Consider the following 22,695-nt stretch of genomic DNA (forward strand, 5'->3'; position numbering starts at 1 on the left):
TCATATAGGCCAGCGGCCTTGATGTGCCAGTTCTGAAGAAGCTTTTCAGCCCTGATTTTTAAATCAGATTAATCCTTTCCTAGCACTCGCATACTGGTAGGGTAATGAGAAAGACTGGCGGATATACCTGCCATATAATTGTAATAAATACAAACAACATTTATATGTTATTGTAATTTACATATTTATTAAACTTTTTATTATAATTATTAATAAATATATTATCTGTTTTTATTCTAGTTTTCTACTTACTAGTATGAATTATAGTTTATATATTCGAGAATTATTAAATGCAGTTTTACTGAATTTTGCTATAGTACGGAAATTCATGTTCATTCTATAAGGTGCTTAACTTTTTAGTTCAATAGAAAATTTGTTAGGTGAGAATGTTTAAGAAAACCAAACTAGGTTTTTCTTATATAAGTTTATTTCTTCTCATACATAAGATTTAGAATCAATATCATTATACGATACATCCAGTTCAAAGTGAAATATTATTCCTAAAGTGCTAGATCACCATTTGTAAACTGCAAGTCATGATGTCTGCATTTTTCACCGTGCAAGACTGCAATTAGAAGAAAAAAATATGTTAATTTTAAACTACAGTAAGTAATTCACAAATTTCTAAGATTTACTAGTAACCCATAAAAGAATATAGACCAAAGGCCGAGGACTGATATCTCCCCCACTAGAGTTTTATTTGCCACTATATTAGAAATATTCCTTAGGGTCATTAGATTAAAAAAAATAGTTGTTGGTCAACATGTAAGTGCAACACGTGAGTCCTTAAACTCTCAACCTTTTAGCGACTGTGTCTATTTACACATATCGATGGTATTTATTTAAATAAACCTAGATAAGAGGGTTTGTGAAACATTGGAATTTGTTATTTCTGGATCGGTTTGTAAGGGTATATGATTTCAGTTTACATAACGAACGGAGCACTTTTGTTTCCAAACAAAAACTAATTGAGGGATATTTAAGAAAATTTCATTTGAAAACTTCCCGTGTCCGGATTCTTTCAATTATTACATGAGTAGATAAGGTAGCCCACTTCTAGTGCAATTCTTACCACTTTTTTGAATCAGATCTTTTACACATAAAAATGAAAGAGACTGAGCTATGCTTACAGTTAGTAAAGGATCTTTTTTGATTTTCAATAAATGAAGAAGAGCATAACTTGTTACGAACTAAAACAATATCAACAGCTTTTGGTTCACCCTCCAGGCCTACCCTAACTGGGCCACGCCCCTAACCGTAGTACACCAATGCAATTTCCCAATATTATTTAGCACAGAATTATAGCGCAAAACTTTAGTTAAGTTGTACACAGTAATATTGCTAAAGTAAAAATAAGCTGATCCATACATAGATTGCTATTTAGTAAGGATATCTTTTATGATATAAACATAAAAACTGCTTTCTAAATTCTATGTATGTATGTAGTGTATATTTACATGATTTCAAGTTTGGATACTGAAAATGAAATCTTGCACTTATTTTGGGTCCTATAGGAGACAGTGGCATCATAAACTTCGTCCATTGCTCGTAGTTTAATGAAAATAAGCATACGTTAATAATAAAAAAAAATGAACTGAGTCCTGCATGTTCCTGACTAAAATTCTAAAATCGTTATTAATGATAAACTTCGTTTGAGGTTCCATATTAACGTATCAATTTCTCTCTAGAAATTTTTCTGAACTTCATTTTTGGTCGTAAAATATCTAGACTTACGCTTAGTATATCCTTGATATTCCTTTATATTAAGCATGTCGCTGCACTATCCATTTGAAAACAATTTTGAAATTGCTCTTACAGGATTTTACACGTCATACCTAACTGCAAACATTGCAGAAAATAGAATAGATTAACGATTTGTACTAATACATCTGCACTTAAACTGCAACCCATACTTAAAACTTGTCAGTATAATTTAAAGAATTAAGAGACAATATTAAATCAACTACTCCATATTTCACAATAAAAGATAATACTCATTTACAGAAGGTAGAAAGAAAATATAGTTCAAATATTGAGCACTAGATGTGATATAACCTTAGATACCATTGATGCTGTTTTAGGTTTTAGTGTGAAGAAAGTAACTAGAAAAGATGCAGAACAAGTGGCAGATAAGTTACTAAAGTTTCATCTATTTGATTCTATAAATATTGACTGTGATTTAGCAGATGATGGATTGGTATGATTTTAAAACACAATGACAAAACACACACAGAAGCAGTTTTAATCGCAAGATTATGAACAAATGCAGACTTCACAGAAAGATAGATATATGAACACAAAAAATATATTTTTCGCAATACATCACATCATGTTTGATAGCATCAAAGTTTCAATTCGAGATGAGAATGGTGATTCGATTAATTTTGTTGGAGCTCGTATCACTGTTCTTCTTGCTGTTAAATAATCTGAAATGTTATATAATAAATATGGATATCTTTGGTAATATTAAAAGTAGGAAGAATGACGTTATTATTGAAAAGCAATTAAAATTTTTAAAGAATATAAGTACCTAAAGAATGTTACACAAGCCATTGAATCAGTATTTAAAATTTATAAAACATAATATCTTAAGAACTGATCAAGGTAAAGAATTTTATAACAAAGACTTGATGAAGAAATATAATATCAATCATTACTCAAATTATAGTGTTCAAAAGGCTTCTATCGTAGAACGCTTAAACAGAACTCTTAAACAAAACATGTGGAAAAAGTTTATTACGCAAGGATATTATAAATGGATAGATATTACCAACATTAGTTAGTAAGTATAATAATGAATTACATAAAACAATTTGTATAAATCATGTAGAAGTAAATAAAAAGACTGAACAAATAATATTAAAGGAAGTGTATAAGATAGAATATAAGCATGTTAAACTTAAACATAAAAATAATGATTACTTTCGTATAAGTAAATCTAAACGGTGTTTTCAGAAAGGATATACTCCTAACTGGTCAACATAAGTATTTGTTATTAAAGAGGTTTTTCCATCCAATCAACCAACATACAGAAAAAAAGATTTCGATAGTCATGATGTATAAGGGAGGTTGTATGAGCAGGAATTATTAATAACTATCTACAAAGATGAGTACCTTTTGAAAACGTTTTATGAAAGAAAGGTAATAAAGTATATAACAAATGGCTAGGGTTTGATGATTCCCATAATAGTTGGATAGATAGAGATAATATTGTAGTTTAGTGTTAGTTTGTTTTGTCTTTTTTATGATTATCATTCATAAAAAGATTCTAGCAATGGTCGGATAAAGCGACGGTCGGCCAATTAAAAATATTTAGTAAAAGTAGTTGCTTCGTATTCCACAAAAATTAAATAAAACTATTCACTTATTCATTTAAAATATGGGTGCTATGAATAACTCACAGTTTAAATGATATCTGCTACAAACAGATTAAAGATAACCTTTGGTACGGTTTGTTTGGTGATTTCAAGTTAATCATAGATAAAAGTTCTGAACACTTTAACTCTACTAAGTTGTGCAAGATGGCGGTAATGGAATTGGTAACTAGTTGAAATATAATGAGTCATAGCAGCTGTTAGAATATTATAATGAAACGTTAGTTGTCTATAAAACTAGCCAGCTAAATTCAACGTAATATATTGAACCAAAAGGTACAAAAGAAAAAGATCTATTAATTTCCGGGACATATGTATATAAAAATGCTCTATAGCCCCCTATTGCATTATTTATATCTCGAAACTTCGGTGATAATTGTTATATTATTGAAAGTTACTTCACTGAAGACTTTAGACAATACCATGATAACATAAAAATTAGAATAAAGTTAGAAGAAATCGAACAACCAATGGACAACTTAAACATTCAGAAAAATACTTGAAAAGAAGTAGCAGCACCATATACTAATAATAATTTAAAAGTTAATTGTATAATCATATGCAAGAAGAACAGACTAGATGATCATTTCCCTTATTATGTTATCCGATGTCAGAAGAGGAATTTATACATGTATCTGAATGAAGCGTATGAGAAATATCCAATCATCAAAATGATTTATGAAAATTTTAGAGATCCTAACACTGCTAAGCTATTTAAATAATACAAGAACTAAATATCTCTAAAGGTAAAGTTAATGAGATTTTTAAAAAGAACTATCAGAAGACGACCTAGTTAAAGAAATAGGTTATTTATATGATTGGTTATTATGTGTTTAGTGTAAAAAATGAAATCTTTTATGAGATAATTTATGAAAATGAGAACCACATTATGTCTCTCGAAAGTTGTTTGTCTAAATAAATACAGTGTTGTTCCTAGAGTTATGGAAAAGATTCTGATTCTGAAAAGATTCTGAAAAGAGACTGTGATAATAACACCTGGGCACTTTCATATACTTATAACTGGAATTAACAGAGACATACAAAAAGGAAAATCCTTCTAGATCAATTTTAATTTAAAATAAGCTATAGATGCATGTGCAGGTTTTGTAGGCAGTGGATATCACTGAGAAGTTATGGTAAAAATTAAGAAAAGAACATCGATAACATGGTATGTCTGTGAACTAATTGGAATTAACGCGATGATTAGATATTTTAACTTCCTTCCTTATGGTGAAACTGTACTTCAAAGATTTCAAGGGATTGCAGAGTTAGTTTTAATAAAACATGAGTCATTACCAATCGAAGTAGTTACAGAATTTGATAAAGAAAGCGAAAGAGGTTCTGGAAGTTTCGGATCATCAGGTACATCGTGAATCGTGATATAAATAGAACAGATCTGTTTCGCTAATCGAAATAGTGGCAATAAAGAAAGAGAAGCTCCCAAGGTACCTTTAAATTCTAAAACAAAATGATTCGATAATCGCTGTCTCTTTGAAATCCTTATCCAACATTTTCTATCAACATAATATCTTATAATGTTCTCAGATAATGTTTGATATTAGGAGAAATGACACCAATTAAGTTTATCACCATATTTACGTATAAAATCTTCTGAAAGCTTGGAAACGAAAGATACCTTTTTAAGTTAACCTTATCTATAAACTTACAAATAAGATCTTCTGAAAATTGATTATATATAGCTTCCTGTCCTCAATCAATCCTATCGCCAAACTATAATGAAATCTTCTCATATAATTTTCCAATTTACCATTATTTATATTTACTTATGAAATCTTCCGTAATTGTTTGCAATTCGTATTCATCTTCGTAATCGTAGTAGCATATAGGAGATCATTACTCCTTTCTTAATGCGTTTAATAGCTTATCTGATAACTTCACAACATGACGATCAAGAGTGTCTTGTATAAGCTACTTGACATTTTGTTTAGTAGCTTTTTGAATAAATTATGTAACAGATCAATAGAGATGCAAAAATCACTTAGTTCTACGATGGTAGTTATATAATCACGTACTCGATTAAATACATGTGAAAGAGATAAAATTTGTTTCGCGAACGATATATTTGATTGAAATTTCTCTTTATGTATATAAGAGATTTCATTTTTAAAAGTTTTTTTTTAATGGAATCTCACAATGCTCGAAAAGATATATAAAAGCAAACAATAATATATAGAAGATTACTATGAGAATAAAGAAAACTCTTACATTATGCATATGTGTGCCAATAACCTCTACGCTGGGCTATAAATCAATATCTACCGCATTTAGATGGTTAAGTAAAAACGAGGTAAGAGAAACACATTTCACATATATACCTGATGATTGTGATACTGGTTATATATTAGAATTAGATTTTTAGTTATATGACTATCCATTAGATCCAGAAAAGTTATATTTCGATCTATTTGTAAGGGTATGGGCTTCAATTTCCCTAATTAACGAAACATTTATGAAAATTTCAATAGAAAAGTCCCTTCTTGGTATTCTTATAGTTATTGCGTGGAAACACTGCAATCTAGGTCAATAATAAATAGTATTTATGTGTTCTGCTATGTAATCAACTTAATCTGAAACTTCCATCTTGATCCACCAAATATCAGCAGAGGAAATATGTATTTTATTGTCTTCACAAAATTCATAATTGGTTCCATTTAAGTACGAGTATGACTTTGTCTCAACGTAAAGTTATTATGTGGCAACACTGGAAATTACGTGAATAATAAAATGTATATATGTCTTCTGTTTTATGTTCAACTTAACCTGAAACTTTCGTCTTGGTCCATCTAGTAATAGCAGAGGAATATATATTTTCTAATATTAACAGTGTACATTATAATTGATTTTCATTTAAGTGCGAGTGTAACTTTGTGTCTGTATTCTATTTTACTGTAGAAATACAGTGATACAAATTGTTCTAGTTCGTTTCTATTTCGTTATATAATACGGATTCCCAGTGCGGAGAAATCCCAAGGAAGATTTTATGGCTTGTTGGTCCTTGTTGTAAAATATTTCAAAGTACTAACTTTACTGTTGTGCTGATTCGTTATGTTCCTTTGAAATTGTTTGTTGTTCTGATATTCTACAATGAATACATCTTATCTACCATCCAAACATTTCTGCTAGTATATGAAGTTATCAAAAAAACTTTTAAAGTTATTTCGTAGGGCTTGTATTTGAACAAAGATGATAGCACTTAATGTAGTATGTAACATAGTAAGAATATAGTATGTTCTTTAATTGCCGTAATATTAAACAATTTGATATATTCTTTGTGATCTTGTCTGTTTGTAAGCTGATGATAGTAGCACATTCTCAATGAAATCCAAGTGTTATCAGTTAATCTGAAGATGAATGACAAACAAAGAAAAGCCAGTCAGATAGACAATTGCTTCAAGGAAAAAATGCCGTTGTTAAAATTCGAAACTTCTGAATAACACACTACGCATAAAAGAAACTGATATGACGACGTGAAGTTTCATCTAGAAATGCTTCTACAAAAACTGTCAGGTTAAAGAAGTGCGGCAAGAGAGTGACACTGCAAAATAGCACCGCTGAACGTCAGTCTGCTTTCAAACTCCTACAGAATACTACTCAAAAAAAAACACGGTTTTTCGCTGGGACTACGGAAGTTTTACTAAATTACTACGATTGCTAAATAAGTCTGCTGAATCATGTGTGGGGCAAGATTGTATACCCTTAGCAGTAGGTTATTCACCATATTTAGAGCATACTGGTATACGACAATATGTAGCAGACATTGAGTTTAACGAGGAGGAATACTTATTTTTCGAAAAAGAGACCTAAAATTGGATCTCAAGATGAAAAGGAAAGGATATTTAATGGGAAACTCTTTTGGCACGTATCACTACATCAGGTGAACGTGCAATTAAAGGAACACCTATTCGATAGGAAGATCATTCGCTGCCATTACAGATTCAAGAAGCGAACCTTATAGCAGTCGAAATGATGTACCACAACTTGTACCGGGTCGACGAGCTGAAATTGTTCATGGAAGAAACATACCTAAAGATAAATTAGTTGAAATTGCACTGTGTACAGGTATGTCAGTAAGTGTTTTGGTTACTGAGGCAGCTTTATTGTTACTGAGAACTTTTATTAAACACCATCGACAGCATCTGATTTTTCGGGGCTGCCGACGGGAAAATTGTTACATCCCAATGGCTGAGCCATACCGCACATCCATTTTTAGTTTATATCTATCGTTTTAGGAGCAAGTAATACAGGTCCAAGTTTACAGGAAACCAGTGTCTCCAAATCTTTAACGCAAGATGTCTGTTCAGCCGATTCAAATGTACCACGATTAATGTGAAAACAGATGCTGTTAGGTATAGCAACCATATATCTCATAAGCAGTACAAAATTAATTACTCTGCAAAACCGTACGGGTTACATATCTTCATATTCACAAGCATTTGAATTAGAAACAGCAAAAACGATTATGTTGTTCAAGGTGATGGTGCCCTCCAGCTATCACTGCTAACAGATTCATCGGTCTTCTCACCCTCTTGATGGGATTTACGTATTGCTTACAGTTAAAAGGGCAAATGTAAACTGCGTGAGAGATGTACATCTACGCTCCTGGAATGTAACATTCCCGCCATGGGTGATCACGAAGGGACTTGATGGTGATTAAGAACAGCTCGCAGTAACAGTAAATCTGTTTCAATAATCAAAACTCTTACTGGCATACCTGCACAGAGTGCACCTTCAATACCTCTATCTTTAGGAAAGTTTCTTCCATTACCAATTTCAGCTCAACAATTTGGTACATGATATGATACCTGATTCCGGCTACTATGGAATCAACTTCTTTAATCTGTAGCGGTATTGATTCATTTCCCTATCGTATAGGGAGTTCATTTAATGGCTGGTTCAGCTATGTATTCTACTGACACATGTCATAGAGTTTCCAATAAAACATCATTTCCCTTTCTCCGTGATAACTATTAGCTTTATTTTTGGCAAAATACGCACTGCTCGTCATTAAATAGGATTTTTGCTACATACTATTGTACAGCTGTACGATCCCAATATGGTTAATTATCCACTAAGACTGTACAATTTTTTCCAACACCTGATTCAGCAGACTGACTAAGCAATCGTGGTAATTTAGTAAACGTTTGGTCACACAGTGATAAACCGTGTTTGTTTGTGTCGTTTTCTGTAGGAATGTGGATGCAAATTAATGTTCAACTGTGGCGTTTTAAGTATTATTCTCTTGCCGCATTTCTTTAACCTAACAATTTTTATAGAAACTTTACCAGATGAAATTTGTCGTCCTAATGTCAGTTTCGTTTTATGCGTAGTGTGTTAGAGAGAAGTTTCGATTTTTCACGACAGCAATCTCTTTTCTCGTTGCAATTGTCGTCCATAACTGAGAACACATGGATTTCAGGGCGAATGTGCTACTATTATCAACAGACAGACAGGCAGGATCATAAAGAATATATCAATTTTTTCAATATTACGGCACTTAAAGAACTATATATTACATATTATACAAAGTGCGATTAGCTGTGTGCAAATGTAATAAGAATACACGCTCTACCAAATAATTTTGAGAACTTTTTCATTACTTCATATACTAGCAGATATGCTTGGAAGTTGTATTCATTGTAGCATACCAGAACAACAAGTATTTTCAAACAACATTACGTAACCGCACAACAGTAAAATTATTACTTTGGAATATTGTCTATTATACCGTACACCAACAAACCATACAAACTTCCTGGGAGATTTCACGCTACTGGAAATCCGTTTAATATAACGAATGAGAAAATCAACTAGAACAATTCGTATCTCTTGGTTTCTATAGAAAAATAAAACATAAGACTAAAACAAAGGTATACTTGTACTTAAATGAAAATAAATTATTATGAACACTGTGAAGATTAGAGAATACAAATTACCTCTGCTGCTATTTGATGAATCAAAACGATTGTTTCTGGTTAAGTTGAAGAGAAGATAGGAAAAATACATATATTTTACTATTGGTCTAGTTTACAGTGTTGCCACGTAATAACTAAAAGAATTCCAAGGATGAATTTTCTGGGAAAAAATTAAGTTTCCCTCAATTACTTTTCCTTTCTACACATAAATGGCTCATTTACTATATAAACTGAAAACCCATACTCTTACAAACCGATCGAGGTATAACTTGTTCCAGTGTTGCACTGACGGTTGAAACATTGACACAAAGTCATGCTTGTACTTCCATGAAAATCTATTATCATGATCACTGTGAAAAATATAAGAATCACATTTCATTTGCTGCTATTTGATTTATCAAGATGGAATGTTAGTTTGAGTTGAAAAGAAGATAGTACATATAAATACATGTCATTATTCACCTAGTTTTCAGTGTTTCCACGTAATAACAAAAGAATCACCACAAGGGACGATTTTAAGGGAAATTTTGTAAGTATCCCTCAATTGTGTTTTCTTTGGAGACAGAAATGTCCGTTCATTACGTAAACTGAAATCCTACACTCTTACAAATCGATTGAGTTATAACTTGTGCCAGTGTTGAACTAATATTCTGAACTACGGTGATTTAAAGAGATCTAATGGATGTCCATAAATATACTCGGGTGCTAGGGTCCCAAGGCCTAGGTGTTGCACTTATATGTTGACTAAGAACTATTTTTTGATTCTAATGGAACATTTCTAATGTAGGGGCAAAAGTTCCCTAGTGGGGGGAGTTATAGTTGTCCCTTGGTCTAATATTGTTTTTATATAAGACATAATTATTTGAATAAATGTGTAAATTATCATTATATTTCAAATAAATATTAACTAATGCACTTAGTATAGCGTTCAATGGTATTTGGTTTTGTTTCGGAATACATTTGTTGCTTGCAGATAGCTTAATAATAATAATAGATTCTTTATTTGAATCTTTTGGCGTAGTTGCTTTATCAAACATGTCCGTGAGCATGACCCAACACACACGTGCATTAATCTTAAAATTTATGGCAAGATTAGGGTACAGTTAATGCTGATGATCAATAGTGTTGAGAAACTTGTGCTGTTACACAAAAGTGAAGAAACAAAAAATATTCTTGTTGGAGCTTAGTTTACGTTAACTAAATGAGCGATGTTACACAAATGTCAAAAACCATAAGAGATTTCGGGTAGAAATATGAGGACGCTAGCCCCATTCACTCAATTGTTCGTGATGAAACTTTACACAAAATTAAATTAGTGCTAACGATACGGAATATAAATAGAATTGGTGTTATTTTCAGAAGGCAAAACTTAATCGAGATCGTGAGCTAAAACTACCGATCCCTCATTTCTGTATTGAGATAAATAGGAGCAACTTCCTTTCTATGTAGTATTGTCAGTACTAATTATGGGGTAGCTTACAAAAATAGTTGCATCATTATAGTTGCATCCATAGGAATAAATGCTATTTCAGGAACTGAAAAAGAGAATTTTCGGTTGAGACGAAACTCAGTCACAGTTTAGTTTTATGCTGACGATACAACAGAGAAATAAATATAGAGCCGAAAGATACAGGAAAATCTTTTATTGCGGCATCAACAAAGAACACATTTTATGCTCCATTTTGGGGATATGATAAATAGCACTAATTTTCTTTCTGTGTTGTGTTATCAGAACAAATTTTGTAAACTATGTCAAACTTTAGTGTTGATGGAATCGCATTGATAGCAAAATTGTTGCTGTTTATCTCAATATAGAAATTAATCATGATCTTTTGTTTCAATACAGCTGAAATTATTTAAAGTAGGTGATAACGAAAATCGACTTTGATTCCATCCTGTGTGTTCCATTTATGGCCCTGTGTGACGACGCGATCTTTCATTATTTTGTTATGTTTTTAAATTGTTTCTTCAAGTCGTAGTTTTATCCAGTCTTATTTTGAGCTGTCAATTTTTATTCCGATCCCTTCAAGAAATATTATTTGGTTGTGTGGGTAGCATTCGCTTAAAGCACAGGAGTCACGAGTTTGATTGCGCGCGTGAGCTCATGCTCTTTCGCTCCCATCTTTAGTTGCACAACTACTCACAAAAGTATCTCCGCCCTAAATGCTCTAATTCCATTACTTGGGGTCCAGGCAATTTGCAGTTGTGAGAACGCGTAGACAGATGCAACCCAACTTACACCTAACTTTTCTCGGCGCTGACTGTAGTTGGTAGCACTGAGACAAATCTTTATGCAAGTAAAATTCTGAGTAGATGACGCACGAAACATTTATCCATTTGAAAATGAATCTCTGTGGTTCAGAGCTCATTTCCAATCAATATCATATGTTAATATCAGTATTCTTATGTATATAATGTTTTATTTCATTATATACTGTATTTTCAAAGAAATAAAAACAATATTCACACATGAATCAGAAAATGCTTCAAAGTAGACGAAAATACCAAATCTAGAACAACTGCTGGAAATAAGTTTGTAAATCACTGTCTCCATTAACTGACCTTCTCCAGTTCTCCTTATTTCAAAATCATTTCTTCCTAGGGAAGAGAAGATCTTGCTTATCACACTGAGTATGCATTGAAATTGAAATTGAAACAGGAACACTTGAAAAAGTTTCAGCCTGGCCGGGATTCGAACCCTTATCTAACAAATAGAAGTTCAATGCGCTAACCACTCACCTACCGCTCCACTTAAGCTTCCAATCAAACTAATACCTAGTTAAAATCGTTTCTTGGAAAAATATAAAAAAGATACTCAAATAGAACAAAAACAAACAAATATAAACAGGAACATATAAGCAACGTGTGTGAGTGTCTTCAAGACTTACTCGAGATTTCCTTGATTAACTAAAAAAAGTTTATATAAATTCCTCAATGAGGAAAATATCATGAAACATTCTTCAACTTAAGGCTATGTCATAGGCAAAGCCGTAACTTTTGGGGGCAATTCCCCCCAGAGAAGTAAATCGCCGTTCAAGGGATTTTGAGGTAAAATTTTCTTACTGCATATAAGATACGAACATGGAATTACAAATGAAGGATCAAATAGGGTCGCTACATTACACGAACAAAAAAGCACACAAAAGGTAAATAGAACATTTTGGACCCATTTCAGTAAAAATGTTTACTATTAGGGGCTGTAGAAATAATATTTATTCGTATGGCTTTGAGATTTATCAATATTGTCAACTTAATAATTTTGTCATGTATGGAATGGACCGAGGGAGTATCTAACGGAACCGATGACCTTGATATGCGGCATAGCCCACAGGTTCCGGGGGAGCCATAAAAATTAAGAGAAACTTAGAAACAAGAATGAGAAAATCAACTTTTTCTAGGGGGCTTAAATGCACTTAATAATGCTTGTCTCTAGAGAAAATCTAAATTATGGCGCTGGTAATCTTTTGCAGGGATTATACCGAATCACATTGCATTTCGTCTTTACCATAACTTTTAACTTCCAAAGAAGAAACTATTTTTACATTCTTTGAGTTGTATCAACACGTGTGGAAATAGACAGTTCTATGTTTATGTTCCACAACTACTATTTCAATTTATTATATTCATATGAGATATTTGTGGCAAATTAAGCCCGTCGCACTAGCCGAGTGATCTCGGGCATTCGGCTTCTGATCATGAGGAGAAATCCGCTACGGTTTGTAATTCTTCTGAAGAGCAAGGTTGGAATTTTAACCATACTCAATATTTCTAACTTTGTGTCTTTTCAGTGTTTGAAATAGTCGAAAGGGCATGCACTGGCAGTGGCGGACAATACTCCGGTTTGGGCGATTTTTTAAGAAAAAAATTGAAAGCAGGACACTAACATTGCAGCAAACTGGGTTGAAATCCTTTCGTGGCAATTATTTTTTAAATGAGTAGATAATGTTCTCGTAACTGGTATTGTAATTATGTTATTCCTTTATTATTATTATTATTATTATTATTATTATTATTATTATTATTATTATTCTCACCGATACGGATAGCCTCTTAAATAGATGGAAGGATTTCTTTGACGATTTGCTTAACACGCAACCAAAAACTAATGTGCGTGGAGAAAAGGAGATACACACCGCAGAACCGTATATTCCAGAACCCAATCGAATAGAAGTAGAAGCCGCTATAAAGAAATTGAAGAAACACAAATCTCCGGGTGTAGATGAAATTCCGGCTGAGTTAATTTTAGCTGGAGGCGAAAAATTGTGGAACAAGATACACAAACTCATTCTCCTTATCTGGAACAAGGAAGAATTGCCACAAGAGTGGAAAGAATCAATCATTGTTCCAATTCACAAGAAAGGCGACAAAACTGACTGTAATAATTATCGAGGCATTTCTCTTCTGTCAACATCCTATAAAATCCTTTCAAATATTCTGTTAGCAAGATTGACCCCATACGCAGATGAAATTATTGGAGATTATCAGTGCGGATTTAGACGAAATCGATCAACTATCGACCAAATATTTACCATTCGCCAAATACTCGAAAAGAAGTGGGAATACAATACCCCGGTACATCAACTATTTATTGATTTTAGAAAGGCTTACGACTCGGTTAGGAGAGAAACATTATACAACGTTCTTACAGAACTTGGAATACCGAGAAAGCTGATTAGATTAATTAAGATATGTTTAAGTGAATCCCAAAGTAAAGTCCGGGTAGGAAAATTTTTGTCCACGAGCTTCCACGTCGAAAATGGCCTGAAACAAGGAGATGCGTTGTCGCCATTATTATTTAACTTTGTGCTGGAATACGCCATAAGGAAAATCAAAGATAGCAACCAGGGCCTAGAGTTGAACGGCATTCACCAGGTTATGGCATATGCTGATGATGTAAATTTAATAGGGGATGATAGGAGAACAGTAGAAATAAATGCAGAGATCTTATTAAACGCCTGCAGGGACATGAGTTTAGAAGTAAATGCAGAGAAAACTAAATACATGGAAGTGCGTCGGGACCGTAATACGGCAAATTGTGGAGGCGTTAAAATATTAAATAATGCTTTTGATAAAGTGGATACTTTCAAATATTTAGGATCAATATTAACAGACGAAAATCATATTCACGAAGAAATTAAATGTCGACTAAAAGCAGGGAATTCGTGTTACTATTCGGTTCAAAATCTTTTGTCGTCGCGAATTCTGTCGAGGAATTTGAAGCTTAAAATATATAAAACGATAATCATGCCTGTTGTTCTGTATGGTTGTGAAACATGGTCGCTTACTCTGAGAGAAGAACATAGACTGAAAGTATTTGAGAACAGGATCCTGAGAAGAATATTCGGACCCAAGAGGAACGAGAATGGGGAATGGCGGAAGCTTCATAACGAGGAACTACATAGTTTATACGGTTTACCCAACATTGTTAGGGTCGTCAAGTCTAGGAGGCTTAGGTGGGCAGGTCATGTAGCTAGAATGGAAGAAAGTAGAAACGCTTTCAAAGTCTTGACTGGTAGACCCATAGGAAAACGACCATTAGGAAGACCTAGGCGCAGATGGGAGGACAATATTAAGAGGGATCTCGCAGAGATAGGAATACAAAGAAGAAACTGGATGCAATTAGCTAAGGATAGAAGTCAGTGGAGAGCTTTTGTGAACGCGGCACTGAACCTCCGGGTTCCATAGGCCATAGAGTTAGTTAGTTAGTTTATTATTATTATTATTATTATTATTATTATATTCTGCTTTATTCGTTACACGGCTTGACTCAACTGTTTCTTGTAATTATGTTCGTTAAAGATAGTATAAATATTGAAGTTGGAAAGTACGTAAAACTAAGGACCAAAATAACAGTTACTCATCATTTTATGTAAATGTACAAGAAAACTTGTATGATACTGTATGTAATGCAAATGTATGTCCATATGGTGTATTGTTTACTAGGTTTATGGACCGTCTGAAAACTGAAATGGTTGTGGAAACACCTGAAAATGAATGAAGGAAAAGGCAAGTAGATAAATTTGTCTTTCATTGTAGCTTAAACCAAAATATGAGTACCTTGCACTTATTCTATCAAAATTTAAATGGTGTTATTACGAAAGAGCTGTCTTTCAAGGACGAAGTAAATTGTCAGAATTATGGTGTTTACTGTATCACAGAAACATGGCTAAAGGAAACAAATGTACATTTTGTACAATTATTTAATACCTGTCCCTGACAATATTATATACCTGATAATATCAATACGTCCCTGACGATAGGTTAGATGTATTAGTACTAACATTTTAATCCCTGACCATAAGCCACTTTTACTTTGTTTGCACTATTTTCCAAATATTCTATCGTTAAAGAATTTTACAAATTACTGTGACTGCTTGAGTTCTTACTTGTTGACAACAATCGGTAATTTTATAACATTAGGTGATTTTAACGCTGGAGAAATCGACTGTGAAACTGAGACTGTAACCGTTAGTAATTTTTATGTTAAGAAAAAAGCAAAAAATTTAATATTATTAAGCAAACTTCTTAAATTGAATCAGCTAAATAAGTCATACGATGTCATGAATAAGGATAAGGTATTAGAACTGTTGCTTACGAATACAGAAAATACTGTAATAAATTGTTCGTTTTCACCCACCTTTTGTGTACTAAAGGAATACTATCTATATATATAAAAGAGAACGTACAAAATCCTTTGTCCGCTCATCACGCTAATACGGCTGAACCAATTTCTTTCATTTTTGGGGGGTTATTAGGATTTGGACCCTAGATGGTTTTTATCATATCACTTTAATTTTTAATTACCAGTGTCTTGAGATAATTGACCATTCAAGTGTCCATAACGTACAAATCCTTTGTTATTAGTTCATCATAGGTAAAAATAAACGTATTTATATGCAACCCGCATGACCGTGTCACTCGGCGGGTTAACATAAATGACAGGCGATATACAGCGGAAAATAGCTTGAATCTTCTGTTTAAAATTTTTTAATTTATTTGCTTATTTTTACAGACACTTTTACAATATGCCAGCACCGGGATGACCGCAGCGAAGCGGGGCGGGTTAACATAAATGACAGGCGATATAATGTTAAGATTTACTGCAATCTTCTATGGTTTTTATCATATCACTTGAAAGCGAAAAAGTAAAAATTATCTAAGTAACAAAGTTTATTGCGTTCCGGGGTGACCGCAGCGAAGCGGGGTGAACGCTGCTAGTAATTAATAATAACTTTAAAAAGAATACAGACAAGCAATTATGACTATGAAAGCTGATTTCTTACAGGTTTATTACGGAATACACAATATAAATGATATTATGATCCTACCAACAATGTCGATAAAACTTCTGAAACCTTGTATGACAATATATATGAAGTTTTTGATTCTCACGTAAAGAAGACGCTCTATAATAATAATATAACATGTAGGGTCCCGTGGATGACTAGTGATCTTAAATCATTGATAAGAAAACAAACGCCAGACAATAAAATAATAAAATTTGGTATCAGAGATACTCCGATTTAAGAACGGTGGTGAGAAAAAATTATATAGAGACAAAAAATTTTAATTCTTATCATTGGAGAACAGTATTTTTAAATGCAGTCTGTAATTCTGGAGATCTTTAAAGAAAATCTCACCATGAACAAATACCAAAACAAATGAAATATAATGATACATCATTGTTAGAAATTGCTGACATAACAGAATGTCTTAAAGTTGTATTTTATAACTTTGACTCCAACCAAAATAAAAATGTAAGGTTACGAAACTGACAGAATATATGTTAATTATATGTCGGTATTTATACCATCCATTACGCAAAAAGATGTAATTGGAACAATTAATAAAATTAAGAGGAGTACTATACCTGGACCTGATAACTTATGTAATTGAAGGCTGTACTAATGAAGTACCGTCAAATTTAGTAAACATATATAACGCGTCGTTAAAGACTGAAATGTTTCCTTGAAAATAGAAGCAAATGTTGTCAAATGGAAGCAGTAATATGTAGTGCCAATATACAAATATGGTGAATAAAATGACCTTATAAACTATAGACCTATAAGTTTAGTAAGTGTTTCCTCTATGAGTTTTGAAATAAATGTACACAAATATTTATATTTTAATGGAAAGAATATCTTAGTGTTACGCAACATTTTTTCTATAAAAGTAGATAAATTGCAAAAAATCTTATCCATTTTATTGATTATACATACTTTGCAATGAAAAGTAACCTACAGGTAGATGTTGTATATATCGATATGTCAAAGACCTTTTGCTTCCATTGATCACAAATTACTTCTATGTAAGTTATCAAACATTGGAATATCATTGTCATATGTTAATTGGTTTGAAAATTGCTTATCAAATAAAACGTTTAAATTAAAGGTAGGGAATTAAAATTTGGTCAAGGTCAAATTGGGAAGGGGATAGCTCAAGGGTCTCCCCTGGGACCACTTCTTTTTCTCAATTTATCAATGATTTACCAGGAAAGTCGAATACTCAAAACTACTTTTTTACGCAGATGACATTAAACTTTTTAGAGTAGTAAATAATGAGTATGATAATTATCTGCTGCAAAAAGAAATCATTCGTGTGAAAATAATTTATTAATGATTAACTCTGAGAAAATTATACATATGACGTTCACTAATAAAACTAATATTTTGTTAGCAAGTATAAAATTAATGGAGTAATAATATACACAGTTCAGCTAACTAAAGATTTCGTTATTTTGTATGGTAGACAATTAAAATTTGCTAATCACATAAATTAGATAGTGCAATCAGCAAGATAAACAATAGGTTTTGTACCTTATCAATGGCCTGATTTTATAAATGGTAATTCTAATGTGTACTTATATAACACACTTGTTAGATCTAAATTGGAAATTGGATCAGTTCTCTGGAACAGTCTATCCAACACACTTGTTAGAAAAATCGAAGTAGTACAGAAATGTTTCATAAGGCTATTGTGCTATAAAATGAAAAAGGTTTACTATGCACATGAATAGGAATATTGGTTAACATTTTGATAACTTCAAGACCGATCGGAAGGGAGGAAAGTTACTAATAAATTATTTATTCAAATGGTGTTAGATAATAAATATAGTACCGAATATTGCTTAGAAAATATAGGAATAAGAGTGTAAACTTGTAGTGCTAGGAATCGATCGACATTGGTTGCATTAAACTTAAAAAGTGAAATACTAAGAAGGATGACAATATCTTACAATGTAAAATGAACATTGTTAGATAAATATCACAGTATTTTCTACAAACAATAATATGTTTTAACTTTATGACAAGGGTTCTAGCTGCTTATCTTTATTTTGTTGTTATTGTGTATTTTCTGTGTATCCTTATCTTTTACTCAAAGAACCAGGCTTTTATGCCAAATATGACAATAAGTGAAAGAGATTTTTTCGTGTGAATGTGCAATTTTAAGTAAGACTTTCATTATTTTAAATATTAATTAAATGAGACTTTAATTTGCATAGTTCTTTCAAGAGTATGTTATGAAATTGACTGTTTTCTTTTAAGTTAATTTTGTTTTATATATCAGTTTGAACCTTATAATTTTAATATATAGTAATCTTCTGACAAAGGCCTGAACCTGCTCTAACAGTCATTTCTGGTCTGTTTAAAATGATTATATAACGATTTTAACATTGTGCTGTATGAGCTGTTCATAACACTTAAAATGACGTTATTATTATTATTATTATTATTATTATTACAACAGAAGGAAAGAAAAAGTATCAGTTGAAGGTATTCATAGGAACAGAAAAGATATACAGTATGTCAGATGTTTCTAAGGTTTACACATGAACGCAATAATATTGTTACCTTCATGGATTTACAAATAGAATTATCATTTTATGACAAGAAGAAATGGAATATAAATATTTGTTAGCTAATAACAGTAATGCATTTTGTTCCGCCCTTACTACTAGCGTTGTAAGTACAATCACAATTTGCAATTTGTGCACAGCTAGGAACAATTCCTTAGAACTCATTTTTGGCCCATAGTACAGCAGCAAGGAGGTGTATTCATCAATTCTTGTCCAAACGCGTTATGTCCCAGACAGTTAAAAATGAAGTTGATACGAATGATGTAATTTTGTATTATTGGCATTTCACCTCAGAGGGAAGTCTTCTCATCTCTTAGACCCAGATAAATTAAATATTTTTCATATTAGTATATATCAGAAATATCGCATTGCATGATGTTATAAAAATTCCTTAATTGCCACAACCGTTATCAAACTCGCGTCACAAACATTATGAAACTAACGGTTAAGTCACCATTACGAGACGTCACTGTTCTTTGAGAAGCAAAAAATGGAGCTACAGTGAATTCAATAATTACACACTTTTACGATTCCTGTGTAATAATGCTGAAATTTTCTGATTTCAGTCACGATAAAATAGTGAAGTATTATGTAAAAAGAATAGTCCAGGGAAATCGACTTTAAACTGACAATTCACATTTACGGAGGCGCTGCCGTATGCTCTCGCCTCGGGCCCAGATTTTTCACGGAATAAGATTGGACAGATACTCATAATGATTGAAATCTGATGTTTCAGGGCACTGGATTAATATTTTAGGTTAAGTAATTTAATGAACCTTCCTCAGTATCTTGCTTCCTATTTTTACGAGTTTAGCTCACTTTTACAGTTTTTCCACTAACTCTTTAAAACAGGATCAAAAAGAGAGGTACATTCAGTACAGCAAAAATCACAAACACTATTCGCGCGTTCTTTCCTTGCTGAAGTAAAACAATAAAATATGGTGAACTTGGAATTTTTGGTCTTCTACCTTCTATGAAGTGTCAAATCCCGAGATCGAGTAGGTCAGTGGGTCAACTGGTTCGAGTTATCCGAGTGGGTCGTGGGTCAAAAGCGACCCACTGCAATCCAACGTCCAGCCTGACCCTCTGCGACCCACCACCCACCGTGACCAAGACGGAGTCAGAGACCTGCTGTGCTCACTGCATTGTAGACAGCAGCTTTTGAAGAATATATTTTCTTCACACTCGACCCTAGCAATAGAAACCAAAAAGACGTTTCTGATTGGTTGCAGCTTGTGATTGTCCTAAACTTCTGGTGTATGTGTTGTGTACTATAGCAGTAATAAAAGAACATTGTCAATTTGTTGCAATTGAAATAGAAGACAATTGGAAATACAGATGAAGTTATATTTACATCATGGCATTCAAGACGGGAAAAACGAGCCCTGCGGGGCTTGTAACACGCTCGTCCTGCTCCTACTGCTACAACTACTGATACTTATACTGTGAATTTGTACAGCAACACACACATGGCGAAATCACTTTTGGATGTTAATATCATATTATTATAATGGAAAACGGTTTGGATATTTTAAAAATAAAATGTAAAAATAATAAAAAACTTTCCTTACCTCGTTTAAACCCGCACCAATAGCAATTATAATTGCTAGTCCACTGCGCTATTGCTTTCGGCCACGAAGACCGCCAGAACCAGACACTTCATTTTTTTTCTATATTTTTGGTACGTGGCGAGAAACTTACTAGAACCGTCCATTTAGCTCCTACGTGTAGGGTCGAGATTGGTTTTAAAATATGCTTCTGAGAACTTGTGAATTTGTTTACGATTTACTTTGAATGCCTCCATTTCCCTTTTTCATTTGTTTCTGTTTACTTATCAGAGTTGACTATCTCTAAGTGAAAACAAAACTTGAGGCAATTCTGGATATTGATATTTGTAATTTTAATAATAGCAATAGTACGTATCTTATTACTTGGCTTTCGATACACAGGCTGTGAGTTTTAGAGGACCTAACTACTGAAAAAAAATTTTTTGAATCTCTCTAATATATACATTATTATATAAAAATTAAATGTAACGATGTGTGCCTAATCAACACGGCCAAATTGCAGTAAAGTAAAATAGCTTTAGGTATATAGTTAGGCCTTATTTCAAACTGTGAGGTTATCATAATGCGTTCATTATAATAATATCCTCAGGAATAGTGGGTATCCGAGTATTTACGAAAAAAGAAGTATCTCACAAGCCGTTAATGTCTCGGAGCTGAAATTCAGTATACTAACTCTTTATTGGAAATGAACAACACTGTCCTAGGATTATTAACATTCTCCTTTAAGGGATTGGGGGAACTTTCTACATATGTTAAATGACAATGGGGTAGTTTGTAAAAATTATCGAAAACGATCGATCTTAATTGAGAAACAAGTTGAGAAAGAAGAAGTAGAGCTGGGTTCGATACAAAATGGAGATCATATGGTTCAGATTCACGTTCATCCGTATTTCATGCGTCAGTGGGCCACCAATGTGCAACTAGTAACATCTCGCCTAGAATTGGCAACCCCGCAGCGACGATCCACAGTGACTCCTCTTCCGTTTAAAAAATATACCACAAGCGGTTGAGACGCGACGAAACTATAATGTACCACAAAATTACTCCCCCAAAATAGGTTAAAGCGCCTATATGCGTAATTTGTTTACACTAAGGAGAGTCTGAAAACAGTAAAAAGTTTTAAAAAGTGTCCCTGGGTGGGCGCAAAGTTTTGGATTACTAGGCGCGTGATCTTCCGACTTGGCCAGGGAGGTGATGAAGAAATGGTCGCCTGTAGAACATAAACCCTTGAAGTACTTTTAATTTGCCTAATCACAGTGCTCCTGTAACCATGTATATTCGACGGTAACCGTTTAAGATTAGATAAGGTTCTTCGCCATGTAATATAAAACAAAATGGTGCGCGTCTGTTTACTTTATTTCATGGTTCTCCCATATTCACTTTCAAATGATCGTTTCAAATGACGGTCGTCATCTAAATTCATACAATTATACGCACTTACCCAATAATTTTCACTTTATGATGTAGAGCCAGGGATTGTGTTATTTGCATTTCACCTCAGAGGGAAGTCGTCTCAACTCTTAGACCTTAGAGTTGCAAATTATAAAAAAAAATGCTTAATTGCCACAACCGGTATCAAACTCGCGTTACCAACATTATGAAACTAGCGGTTAAGTCACTACTCTGAGACGTCACTGTTCACTGAGAAGGAAAAAAGTAGCTGCAATGAATGCAGTGTTACACACTTTTAAGAATAAAGTGTAATAATACTGAAATTTTCTAATTTCAGTCACGGTAAAATGGTGAAGTATTATGTAAAAAGGATAGTCCAGAGAAATTAACTTCAAATTTACAATTCACATTTACGGAGGCGCTGCCGTATGCTGTCGCCTCGGGCCCTGATTTTTCACGGCATGGCATTGGACATATACTCATATTGACTGGAATCTGGTGTTTGTGGGCACTGGATTATTTTTAAAGTTAACTAATTTAACGAACTTTCCTTAGTACCTATTTTTACATGT

The 22,695-nt window shown here is 33.0% G+C and overlaps 1 long non-coding RNA gene across 1 annotated transcript in view; it reads right to left on the reverse strand.

Annotated features, from left to right (window-relative positions):
- Positions 1–409: 409 nt before the first annotated feature.
- LOC145683353 (uncharacterized) overlaps positions 410–22,695 on the reverse strand; it is a 212,102-nt gene continuing 189,816 nt past the window's right edge. Inside the window, exon 3 of the long non-coding RNA XR_014131059.1 lies at positions 410–565. This is a non-coding gene — a long non-coding RNA (uncharacterized LOC145683353). The remainder of the gene's footprint in view (positions 566–22,695) is intronic.

The sequence above is a fragment of the Thermobia domestica genome, chromosome 4, assembly GCF_964235325.1.
Source record: "Thermobia domestica chromosome 4, izTheDome1.hap1.1, whole genome shotgun sequence".
Taxonomy (NCBI): Eukaryota; Metazoa; Arthropoda; class Insecta; order Zygentoma; family Lepismatidae; genus Thermobia; species Thermobia domestica.